The sequence below is a fragment of the Chrysochloris asiatica genome, unplaced genomic scaffold (assembly GCF_000296735.1).
Source record: "Chrysochloris asiatica unplaced genomic scaffold, ChrAsi1.0 scaffold00051, whole genome shotgun sequence".
NCBI lineage: Eukaryota > Metazoa > Chordata > Mammalia > Afrosoricida > Chrysochloridae > Chrysochloris > Chrysochloris asiatica.
Genome location: NW_006408569.1, coordinates 10981273 through 10992805, shown reverse-complemented (window position 1 = coordinate 10992805; position 11533 = coordinate 10981273). Strand labels below are relative to the sequence as shown.

Here is an 11533-nt window from a genome sequence, read left to right as displayed (position 1 = left end):
GTTAACCTGGAGATGAGAGAGAGAAGAGGAAGGGCTTGTTGGTCCAAAGTGTGGTGAAACCTGGGGACACTTGAGCCCACAGAGAAGGACATAGCCACAGAGGGCTAGAGCTGAGAGTGAAGCATCCAGCTGATATGAATTGAGGGGAGACGCACAAGAACACCCAAACTTGCAGATAGTGTCCATTTGACCTAGCCTCGATGGCTTGGTAATCTGAATTTGACTAGAGGAAGATACAAAAAAAACTTTTTTGATAAAGGAAACGAAGGTAAATTGCTACAATTTGATGAACTTGACCTAAACTCATGGAGATAGTAATTCAAAATACCAACAGAGAGGGAAGGACTCTTCACATCTGTATACAGGGTAGATAGGGATGGGCAACATAGACATTGCTTACCTAAAATGAGGGGGTGATAAAGGCATGAAGTGATTGGCTTAGAAGGTTTCAAGAGAGAGTCTACTTTAAGAGTGTGTGGGGTCAGATAGAGTCTTCATTGAATAGTTTTCATGTGGTCTAGATGGGTCTAGTAAATAGAGATGGGGATACGATTCTTATGATTGAACAGTGAATAACTGTTATCATGACTAATTGCAACTATCACAATTGTAAAGGCAGAATTTTTTTAACAAAAGCTGGGGAGTAGTTAATCTTACATTCCAGAAACAGAGGACCCTAGGACCATCAAGGGAGAAGAGCAGAGGTGGAATGCAGGACCCTATCCAGAGAAGCAGCAACACCGAGAAGAAGACAGAGATGGGGACATGTAGAGAGGGAGCAGCTGAGGACTCTATATACTCATGGAAATAGAGGGATTGAGAGCAGCAGGCAGGCTTGCAGAATGTGCCCTTTGAAGGTTTAAATTATTATATATGCCTGTTTTGTTGTTTTTCAAATGAGCTAAAATGAATAGAGAGAAATATTCTTAACTGATGGTACATGGAGGGGATTATGACCATTATAATGAAACAAAGTATATGATTTGTTGAATGTAAAACCAATGACCTGCCCTGTAAATTTTCACTCAATTCACAATAAAAACTTAAAAAACAATGCTAACAAGCTTTCAAGAGGGATCCTAGATACAGAGGGCCTGGAGCAAGGTAGAATCTCCATTGAATAGTATCCAATTTGTCTAGGCGGGGCTAATGCAATGAAATACAGACGGGTCTCTTGTGATACAACAGTGAATAATTGTTATCAGGACTGATTGTGAAGGTTGGAAATGTAAAGGTAGACATTTTATAGGAAGCAGGGGAGTGATTAACTTTTCAGTTTAGGAGCAGTGGTCCCTAGGACCATCAAGGGAGAAGAGCGGAGAGCGGGACCCTACTCAGAGAAGCAGTGATGCTTGAGATGGAGGCAGAAACGATGACTTGGAGTAATGGAGCAGCTGGGGACTATAGATCCAGAGAGGGAGAGCGACTGTGTGCTGAAGACCTGGAGGGTATGGGGGGAGGGGGGGCAGGATTGCAGGGTATACCCTTTGGTTGGTTGATGATGTATGGAGGGATTGTAACCATGGCAATGAGAATACAATAGAATGAATGTAAAATTAATGTTCTCCCATGTAAATTATCACATAATTCACAATAAAACATTTAAGAAAAAACAAAACAAAACAAAAAAACAATGATAACAATGCTTTACCATAGTCATATGTGTATTTGCATCAAAGGTAATTACCCATGTGCAAATATAAAATAAATAAATAAATAAATGAAAGAATGAGAAGAAAGAAAAGAAAAACAAAAAGCAGTGCAGCTGTTGACCTGAAGAGGAGAAAAATCTAGGGGGCTCCTGCCAGCCAAGGAGCTCATGAAGTTGATGTGGTAGGATATAACAGTGTTTTTCTTGGAGTTCATATTTGCCTGGACATAATCTATATTCAGGGCGCTCAATCCAGAAGCAGTTCTTGAAGGCCTTTAATGGAGCTAGTTTCAGTGTCTGTTAGTACCACAGGACACTTGTGAGTAGGGTGGTGAGTTATGAGAGTTTCTGCTAGACTAGTACTAGTCTGGTGGGCTTGAGGATTCTGTAGGTCAGGAGTCCAGCCTGCCTGATATGCACCAAATATGCGCAGCTGGCCCTAATCTCACATTGGCATGCCTTCCAACCACGTGGCTTTGAATATCCAGAGAACAGGGTTTTTGCTAGGGGTGGATGAGGGTGGGATTTGGACACACATCTGGTCAACATGGAGCATGGGGAAGGAGAAGGAATCACATCTTTCCCATTGCCTGTGTGAATCTTCTCTTGCAGGCTCACAAAATTTCAAAATGGTCGCATTATGTCTGTCCAGCCATTCACCAACCAGGCTCCCTCATTTGCCTTCCCTCCTCAGCGTCTCCTCTCAGCAAGCACTCAATCGACTTCTCTAACCTTTCCTCTGGAGTTCAGGGTTCCAGGATTTTCATCTTTGTCCATTTCATTTGCTTTCTAATATCTTTGTTGTACAGAGTCCTGGTGTGGCACTGTAGGATAATCATTGGACTTCTAACCACAAGGTAAGTGGTTCAAACCCACCAACTGCTCCTTGGAAACCTTATACAGAGTCACTATGAGTCACAACCAACTCAAGGCCAATTAAAAACAATAACAACAATCTTTGTTGTAGAGGGTCTATTTAGTGCATTTGGCTATTCTGCCATCTTGCTGTTTGTTCTCATTTTGAATTATGGCCCATCAGCTTATGAAGGCCCCAAAAGTTGTGGGATACAGCACTAGATTGCAAGGCCGGTTTGAACCACTTTGACAGTATTTAAGAGCAACAACACTATTATCATTAAAACCAACTGTGCTTTAAGTATGTTACTCTTCCCCAGTTTATTTTCAGTACCTTCCAAGTTGAGGGACTCATCCTCTGACATTATATCACATGCCCTCCTATTATCTTTAAGGTTTTCACTGGCCAAAAATTTTAGTAGTAGATTGCCAGACTCTTCTCCTAATCTATCCTGGTCTGGAAGTTCCATTGAGACCTATTTCCATGAGTGATAACGATGGTATTAGAAATACCTGTGTCATTGCTTCTAGTAGCAGAGCAGCATACAAACCTTAACAGTATGACAAACTGACGGATGAGTGATGATAGGTTGCATTTTATAAGGCCAATCAAGTTTCATTTCAACCCTGAATCTTCTCACTTTAATATCCTGGTCACAGTTACTGTTCCTTTTTTTTACATCTTTAATATTAATTAGTCTTATTTGATCCCTTAACCATCTAACATTTGATTACATACCATCTTCTATTTTCTTTAATACATTGATTTATTGTTTCATATAAGCCAGTCTGTTTTCTTAGTAGTACTAGGTAATTTTTTTTCTTGATTCTTGACATTGTAGAAAGAACACAGTGGGTGCTTATCTACTTTTTAACTTCTTTTGATCCTATAAATTGAGCTTCTCAAATTTTGATCCTATAAATTGAGCTTCTCAGCAGTAAATGGCATACAAATGATATTTACATCAAGATCTTAACCAACCAGGATATATATTTTTTGCTCAATCCTTGAAGAAAGAAACAACACTGTGTTCACATTCTGCATAACCACCAGCACATTACCCGATTTCAATAAATGTTAAACAAGAAAAGCTAAGATATATTAAACATTTCCCTAAAGTTCATTCCATCTTCAGGTGTCAATATTTATTCTAACCAAAGCTCTCTCTGACCTATAGTTGATTTTCATAAAGGGATTCATCTGTCTTCTTATTTCAGGCCAAATGTGATCACATGCATTACTGGGGCCAAGTACAGTAACGGTTAAATATTCATAATCATTTTATTTGTTAATTGACAAATATAAGTTTTCTTATACAATTTTTTTCAAAAAGAAACAAAAATCTCTCTAGTAGTTGATGAAATGTCCTTTACACTTGTGATAATTACAATTTAAGTACTGAAATATGTTGTTGTTAGGCAGTATTGAGTTGGCTCCAACTAATGACAACCTCATAAGTATATAGTAGAAGTGAACTCCATATACTCATGGACTCTAAAAACAAAAAAGAGAGAATGTCCTGGTGTGATGCTATAGAATAAACACAGGACCACAAGGTCGGTTTGAACCACAACGTCAGCAGTTCAAACTCACTAGTTGCTCCTTGGAAGCCCTATGAGAATGTCCTCAGAAAGTTCTGGGTGGGACTCAGAATTCCACCTAAGACCCCATACTCCACAAAGGCTTAACAAGAAGCCTATTTCCCTGGGCAAATTCTAGTACCCCTTTTAGCTAATCCAATCTATTATAGATTGAAAATGGGTTTCTGTAATCATATTCCCCACTATTCATTTAGAGCCCACTTAAATGTCTATTTCAAAATAGTAGACGGGGATATCCAAGAGACATTCCCATTTGAAAGGACAAAGATCAGTGGGGGTGGGGTGGGGTAGGCAGACTGTTTGACTGTTACAAGATCAAGCAAGCTGTTCCTCTGGGATTCATCAAGGCAAGAAAAGTCAACCCAGCAGGGTAAGTTCCCTTCTAAGACGGAAACTCAAAGGGAATACAGGAGCAGGCTTATAAGCTTGCTTATGACTGCTTGACCTACTTGTGGATGGAAATGGGGAAAATGCAGCAGTGAAAACATGGACTGAGTTCAAGCATGATCAATAGATATCTGTCGACCTTGACATGATAGAAAGAAAAGGAAGGGCTGGCTAGTTTGAAGTTTAGAGAGACCTGTGAACTCCTAAGTCCATGGACACTGGCCTAACCACTGGGGGCTACAATTGAGAGTGAAGGAGCCAGCTGGTCTGAAGTGTGGGGATGCAAGCGAGAGCCCCCAAAGTTGCAGATGTACCCATGTGACCTAACTTCGATGGCTTGCTTATCAGAGCTCAACTAGAGGAAGATAAAGAAGTTTGATACAGGAGGCAAGCATAAATTGTTATAATTTGATGAAATGGACCTTTGTTTATGGATGTAGTTTCTCAAAATTCTAACCAAAGGGGAAGAAGGATTGACCTTTCATATCAAGGGTCAAGCCTGGCCCCTCAGTACACATGGTTGATAGGGACAGACAACTTAGACACTGGCTACCAGAAATGGAGGGTTATAAAGGCACAAAGTGGCTAGACAACAAGCTTTTAAGTGTGTGCTTAGTTTCAGAACAAGGGGGATGTGGCAGAATCTCCACTGAATAGTTTTTCTCTTATCCAGATGGGTATGGGGGAGAATGGGAATCGGATTCTTTTCATTCATAGTGAGTAATTGTTTTCATGACTAATTGCGATTTGCCACAACTGTAAATGGAGAATATGTGAAACAAAAAGGGAGTAGTTAATCTTCCATTCCACAAACAGAGGATCCTAGAACCATCAAGAAGGAAGAGCATGAATGGATCATGTGTTTTAAACCAGAAAAGTGGAGACAGCAGAGAAGGAAGCAGAGGTGATGGCACAGAGAGACAGAGCAGCTGAGGATTCTACACCATGGAATGAGAAAGACTGTGTGCCTATGGGCAGGAGGCTGACTTACAAAATGTGCCCTTTAGACATTCAAATGAATACATACTTTATGTGTGTTTTGTGTACACACACAAAAAAAAGGAATAGAGGTAAATACTGTTAATTGATGGTTCATGGAGAGGATTAAAATCATTGCAATGAAACAAAATATGATTTGTAGAGTGTAAAACTGGTGATCTGCCCTGTAAAGTATCCCTCAATTCACTATAAAAGCTTAAAAAAAAAGAACCTAGGGACCTATAGAAGGCTCAGCAATGGGAATATACTGACAGCTCTGAAGTTTAGATGTTTGCACAGCTGAAAAAAACCAAAACAAATAAAAACAAGTACACATACAACAAAACATGAGAAATCTTGTTTGATAGTCTATATAGAGAGTAGTTAGACTTTCATACACACTTCCCACTCTGATATAAAATAGGAGACATTGAAACAAAAGGATTCTGGATCTGAGGATAACAGGCAGAGCTAAAAATGAGGTATCTATGATTAAAACCAAGATTTTATCTGGGTTCTACATCATGAATAATGGGAAACTCCCAGTTTCTTCCCACTATCAAATTCGATTGTACTGGTAATGAGCATTAAAATACAAGAAAAGTTATTGATGGATTCCCTTAGGGAAGTTTGAGTGGCCCAGAAAAGATACAATATAGTTACTGAGAGTTTATTAACCTACCATTCAATACTCCCTACCCAAATGCAATTATTGCAATCAGCTTTTTAGTGCCTCGTTCCTAAATATGGACAGACACTCAAGGAGAATCACATATTTCAGGCAATTTAAAATGAAAAATAGAATATAAGCAAAAAAGCAGGGAATTCAATGAAATCAGAGATGGTGCATGGAGTAAAACAGGGTGTTGTTACCATCATTGTCATAATTTCATCATAATCTTCACCATCCACAGAAAATAAAACAAATCAATAGAAAGATTGGAAGTAAAAGTGGTTGAAATCTCAGAGAAGGTGGATAAAATATCTGACTTGAAAGCAATATGAAAGATTAAAAAAAAAAAAAAAGTCCATTCAGGAGGTCCTACCCTATTGTAATAGGATTTCCAGAAATGCATGACAAAAATTTATAGAGGTTGAATTTATGAATAAACTAAAAAATAACAATAACAACAACAAAACCAAATCCCGTTGACATCAAGTCGTCTCCTAGGGATGACAGAGTAGAACTGTCTACTGGATTTCCAAGTCTGTAACCCTTTATCAAGCAGAATGTCACATCTTTCTCCCACAGAGTGGCTGGTAGGTTCAAGCCACCAACCTTTTGGTTAGCAGTTTAGGATTTATACAACAATATAATAAAATTCCTCATAATTGAAAGACATGTACTTCCAAAACACAAGTGGCAACCAATTATGATGACTGAAAGGAAACCTATAGTAAGACACATTATTGTGAAATTTCAGAACATTGAGGCAAAAAAGATCCTAAAATCTTCCATAGAAGGAACGAAACAACCAACCAACCAACCAACCAAAGCATACAAAAGATCTAAAAGAAGAATGGCAGAAGGCTTTTCAATAAGAACATTAAAGACTGATGACATTGGAAAGTAGTTGGAAAAATGGTTTTATATTTCAAAGGGAAAAACATTTCCACCTAAAAACTTACAGCTAGTTAAATTATCAAATAAGTGAGATGTAGAATAAATACTTTTTCAGACATAAATGTCTCAAAAAAAAAAAAAGATGAAAAATCAGAAACGCGGGCTTTCAGAAAGTTGCTGTGTTCATGAAAGAGAATGATACTCCAGGAAATAGAGGAATCAGAATAGTAGACAAGCAAATGCTTAAAGGGACTCTAATGCCAAACTAAGAAGTCAAGAGAAAATATTTAAAAAATAAAATTAATGCAAGTATAAATATTTTATTTAGAAGCTGTTGTTAAGTGTTGTCAAGTCAGTTCCGACTCATAGCGAGGGTTTCTGAGGAGTGACTGGTGAGGTTCAACCGCCAACCTTGACGTTCTAACTTTGTAGTCTAACACATTAACCCACAGTGCCACAGCAGAACTCAGCAAATATAAAAAGAAACAGCTGAAAGAGTTGAGAGCTATTTGTCTGGGGAACGGTACTTGAGGGTAGAGATGAGATGGAGAGATGAAGATATAGATGAGAAGGAGACCATGATAGTTTTCGTTCTTTGATATTTTAAGCAATATTGTTGTTGTTAAGTGTCGTTGAGTCGGTTCCGACCCATAGGGAGTCTATATAAAGTTTCTGAGGAGCGGCTGGTGAGCTTCAAATGCCTACCTTGCAGTTGAAACTGATTTTTCAGTCTAGCATATTAACCCACAGCACCACACCAGGACTCCAAGAGAGCAACTGAGGCCTAACTAAAAACCTGTTAGTTTGGGATTAAATCTTTTCCAGTTTATGGATACTTTTTGTGTGTAGGATAGAATAGTAGCTTCATTGGACTTGCAATGCTGAATTATTTTGGAAGCTAATTGCCAGGCCTGTTTCCCAAAGTGCCTTTAGATGGGTTCCAATATCCATCTTCTACGTTACAACAGTTGAATGTTTAACCCTTTTTGTGCCACCCAGAGACCATGCCTGGGTGAATTATTAAGAGAACAGCTGTCTGAGGGCAGTTCAGGCAGCACTCCAGGTTTCCTGGCTGCCTGCAGCCCTTCCCAGAGCAGCCCCTGCCTTTTAAGCAATGGTCATGTATTATTTATAAGAGTTTTTAAAAAAGAAATATGATGACTTCAAAGGTCATTTATTCTTGAGCTTCACCATCAACTTATGTAAGTCTTAAGGTAAGTATATAATTGATATGAAGAACCCACCACTTTTTATTAAGATATAAGTATAAACCCTTCCAGAATAATTCAGTGGTTTTTTTTAATGCTTTGCTCACTAAAATGAGATTTTAAGATAGTTGAATATCAGTGATATAGAAGGCTACTAAATAATTTTGAGTTGCAAACATAAGCACTGGACTTTCAGCTTCAGAAATGTCCTTTAGAAAAATCTTCCTATTGTGCCTTCCATAAACTCAAAGCTCTTAAATTAGCTCAACTGCACAGATGACACCTCTATCATCTGAAATTTCTTACTAGTCTTCCAAAGGAAGCTTGATCTTATTAAAATATGATTTAGAGAAAGGAGTTGAAACCTCTTATGTGTGATCTTTTGGTACTATATGCATACCTTTTCTCCTCTAGTACCTATATATATTCTCCTCCAGTGTACCTGGAGGAGAATACATATAGAGTACACATATGTGTACATATAATGTACGCATATGGAGATCTCATCCAAGTACACATATAGAGTCATAGTGTGCTGCTGTGGGATAATGCACTGGACCACAAGGTCAATTTGAACCACAAAGTTGGTGCTTCAAATTCACCAGCAGCTCCTTGGAAACCCTATATGGGGTCGTTACTAGTTGGAACCAACTCAAAGGCACTTAACAACAACAACAATGTGTACAGCCTGTGGTATGAACCATCCTACGGTTAGAATATACTGGCATTCTTTGGAGGTCACTGTGGGTTCTACCTATATCTATTTTCCTAAACTGTTTTTGTAGAATTTCAGCAGCAAGTATAGCAGATGAAACATAGACTTTGGTATCATATAGGCCCTGGGTTGAATCCCACTTTAGTCACTAAAAAATTATGATCTTAGACAAACAATTTAATCTAAGGTTCAGTTTCATCTCTTATGGAGGAGAATAGTACCTAGAGTTAGTATAAGGATTAATTGAGATAATATTTGTAAGGTGCTCAGTACACTGTAGGACAATTTATTGGCCACTCAATGACATTTCATTTGCAATTGAAATTTGTTCTTTTTTTTTTTTTTCAAATTGATGAATGAAAGCTTTATTTTTTACACTTAAATGCTGCTGAGAAACCATAACTTATTAAAAAACAAACAATGACATTTCAAATGAAAAGTATCCTATTTACTCATTAAATGCTAATTAAGTTTTCTGAGACACAACTTGAAAACATTGAGCATGCACGTTTAAGTACAATGGATTACAAAATCAAGAATACAAGTTACATGCATCAAGGCTAGATTACAAATTATCACAGTCATCATCATCATCATCAGCAGCAGCAGCAGCATCTTCTTATTTTCTTTTCAATGTGTTTGATGGTTCACTGACAGTATTTTGTGATGATACCACATTAGTGGCAATAAGAATATTTTTGGACCCAATTAATGATGGATTAATCAGAACACTCTGAAATGTTGATGTTGCTGGAATTGATGCTTTTACAGCAGGCAACTGAGAAGTGGGCATCTGTACTGTAAACCTTTGCCCTGTAAGGGACACTGGAGTCCCTACTTTAGTTTAAACAGACATGGTTTGTGGGGTTGGTGTGCTTAGTGTGTGAGTACTAAGTCTGCTAGTAACTGAGCCAATACTTAACTGTAGAACTGTTATTCTTCCTACAGAGGCATATGTCTTTTTTTCCAAGGATTTAAGTCTAGTTTGGAGCAGTTAAACAATACCTACCAGGTGGCAACCTAGGACCAGAATATGGCTTGATCAATGGCAAAGGGGTTTGCCAAAAAATCTCTCGGAGGAGGAGAGATAAAAGACTGGTCAGCACAGCATTGGATCGTCAATCGCACATTATCTGCATCAACAGTTGCTTTCTTAGCATGGCTTGAATAAATTTTTGCATCATCTGGAATTGTAGTCACATATCGGAAGGCAAACTCCAACATCTGATTTATAACTCTTGGCTCATATTCTGTAATCCCCATACCCTTCAGAATTTGTGCCATCATCTTTCTGTACGTCTTTCGGCATGCTCTTGGGAGAAGTCATCTTACCAGACTCCATGATATCCGGTGATCAGACTTCTTAGCTAAATCACCCACATTAATGTATTCAGTCCTGATCTTGATGCAAGTTCTTTGCCTAGTGTGGTTTTTCCAACTCCTGGTGTACCCGTGAGTAAAATGTTTGGCTGCAACATGGTCCTCTTGAAATTCATTCTTATCTATGGTGATTTATTCATTGTGTTGTTAGGGGCCCCTAGTTACTATTGACTACTTAACAACAGCAGCAAAGTTACTATTGAGGATCCCTGGTGTGGCAATGTAGGATCTGTGCTGGACTTGAAATCACAGGGTTGACAGGCAGTTCAAACCTACTAGCCACTCCTTGGAAACCCTGTACAGAATCGCAATGAGATGGAACACACTCCAGAGCACTTCACAACAACAACAGTTACTATGGAGAAGTTATTTCCTAAATTTTTATTCCCCTCCTTTAAAAGTTTAGGCTCACAATAGTGAGTGCAGATATTCACTATTTTGCATTTAATAGCTCTTTACTAGGGAGGATAGAGATGGAAAATACAGTGCTTGAAATCATTACATTTTTAACATTACCAAAAACCTTATAAGAGAATACTTTAAAGTATATAGCAACAGATAAGCAGCACATCTTGACACAAATCCATTGTTTAGAACCTTCCATTATAGTCCTTATAATCTAAACTTCATCTACTTGGGGAATGTCTTTCATGGACCATTTTCCTACACTGCAGCTTGTTATGTAAGTTTGGTCTGGATTTCAAAGTGAATCTCAGTATCTGAAACCCTCCAGGTGAGAGTCTACCATCAAGCAACTACAATTTTATCCTAGAACTGTGAAGCATTTAAAAATTACCGTGTCTAGAGTTGTGCCTTCCTTAAACATTTCTGAAGAAAAACATCCATATATTGCAAACTATATATTATAACTGGTATCTTCTCTCCCTACTTAGACAAGGACTCATGTACTCTCTTGCTTCTGCTTTTGACCCTCTAATATTTTTAAATTGTCTTCTTCCTTTACATTTGCCAAAATCTTCAATGATCTAAAGCCACAATTGCTTACTGGTTATATACTTGGTACCTGGACATATATTAGATGATAAAGCAAACAGTTTGGTGGTTTTGTGCCATGGAGTCAGTTCTGACTCATATTGTTGTTGTTGTTAGGTGTCACTGAGTCATTACTGACTCATAGTGACCTTATGTACAGTAGAACAAAATACTGCCCGGTCCTGGGTCAACCTCACAAT

General features: G+C 38.2%; 1 pseudogene; it reads right to left on the bottom strand.

Annotated features, from left to right (window-relative positions):
* Positions 1 to 9525: 9525 nt before the first annotated feature.
* On the bottom strand, positions 9526 to 10302 carry LOC102825863 (annotated as a pseudogene).
* Positions 10303 to 11533: the final 1231 nt, after the last annotated feature.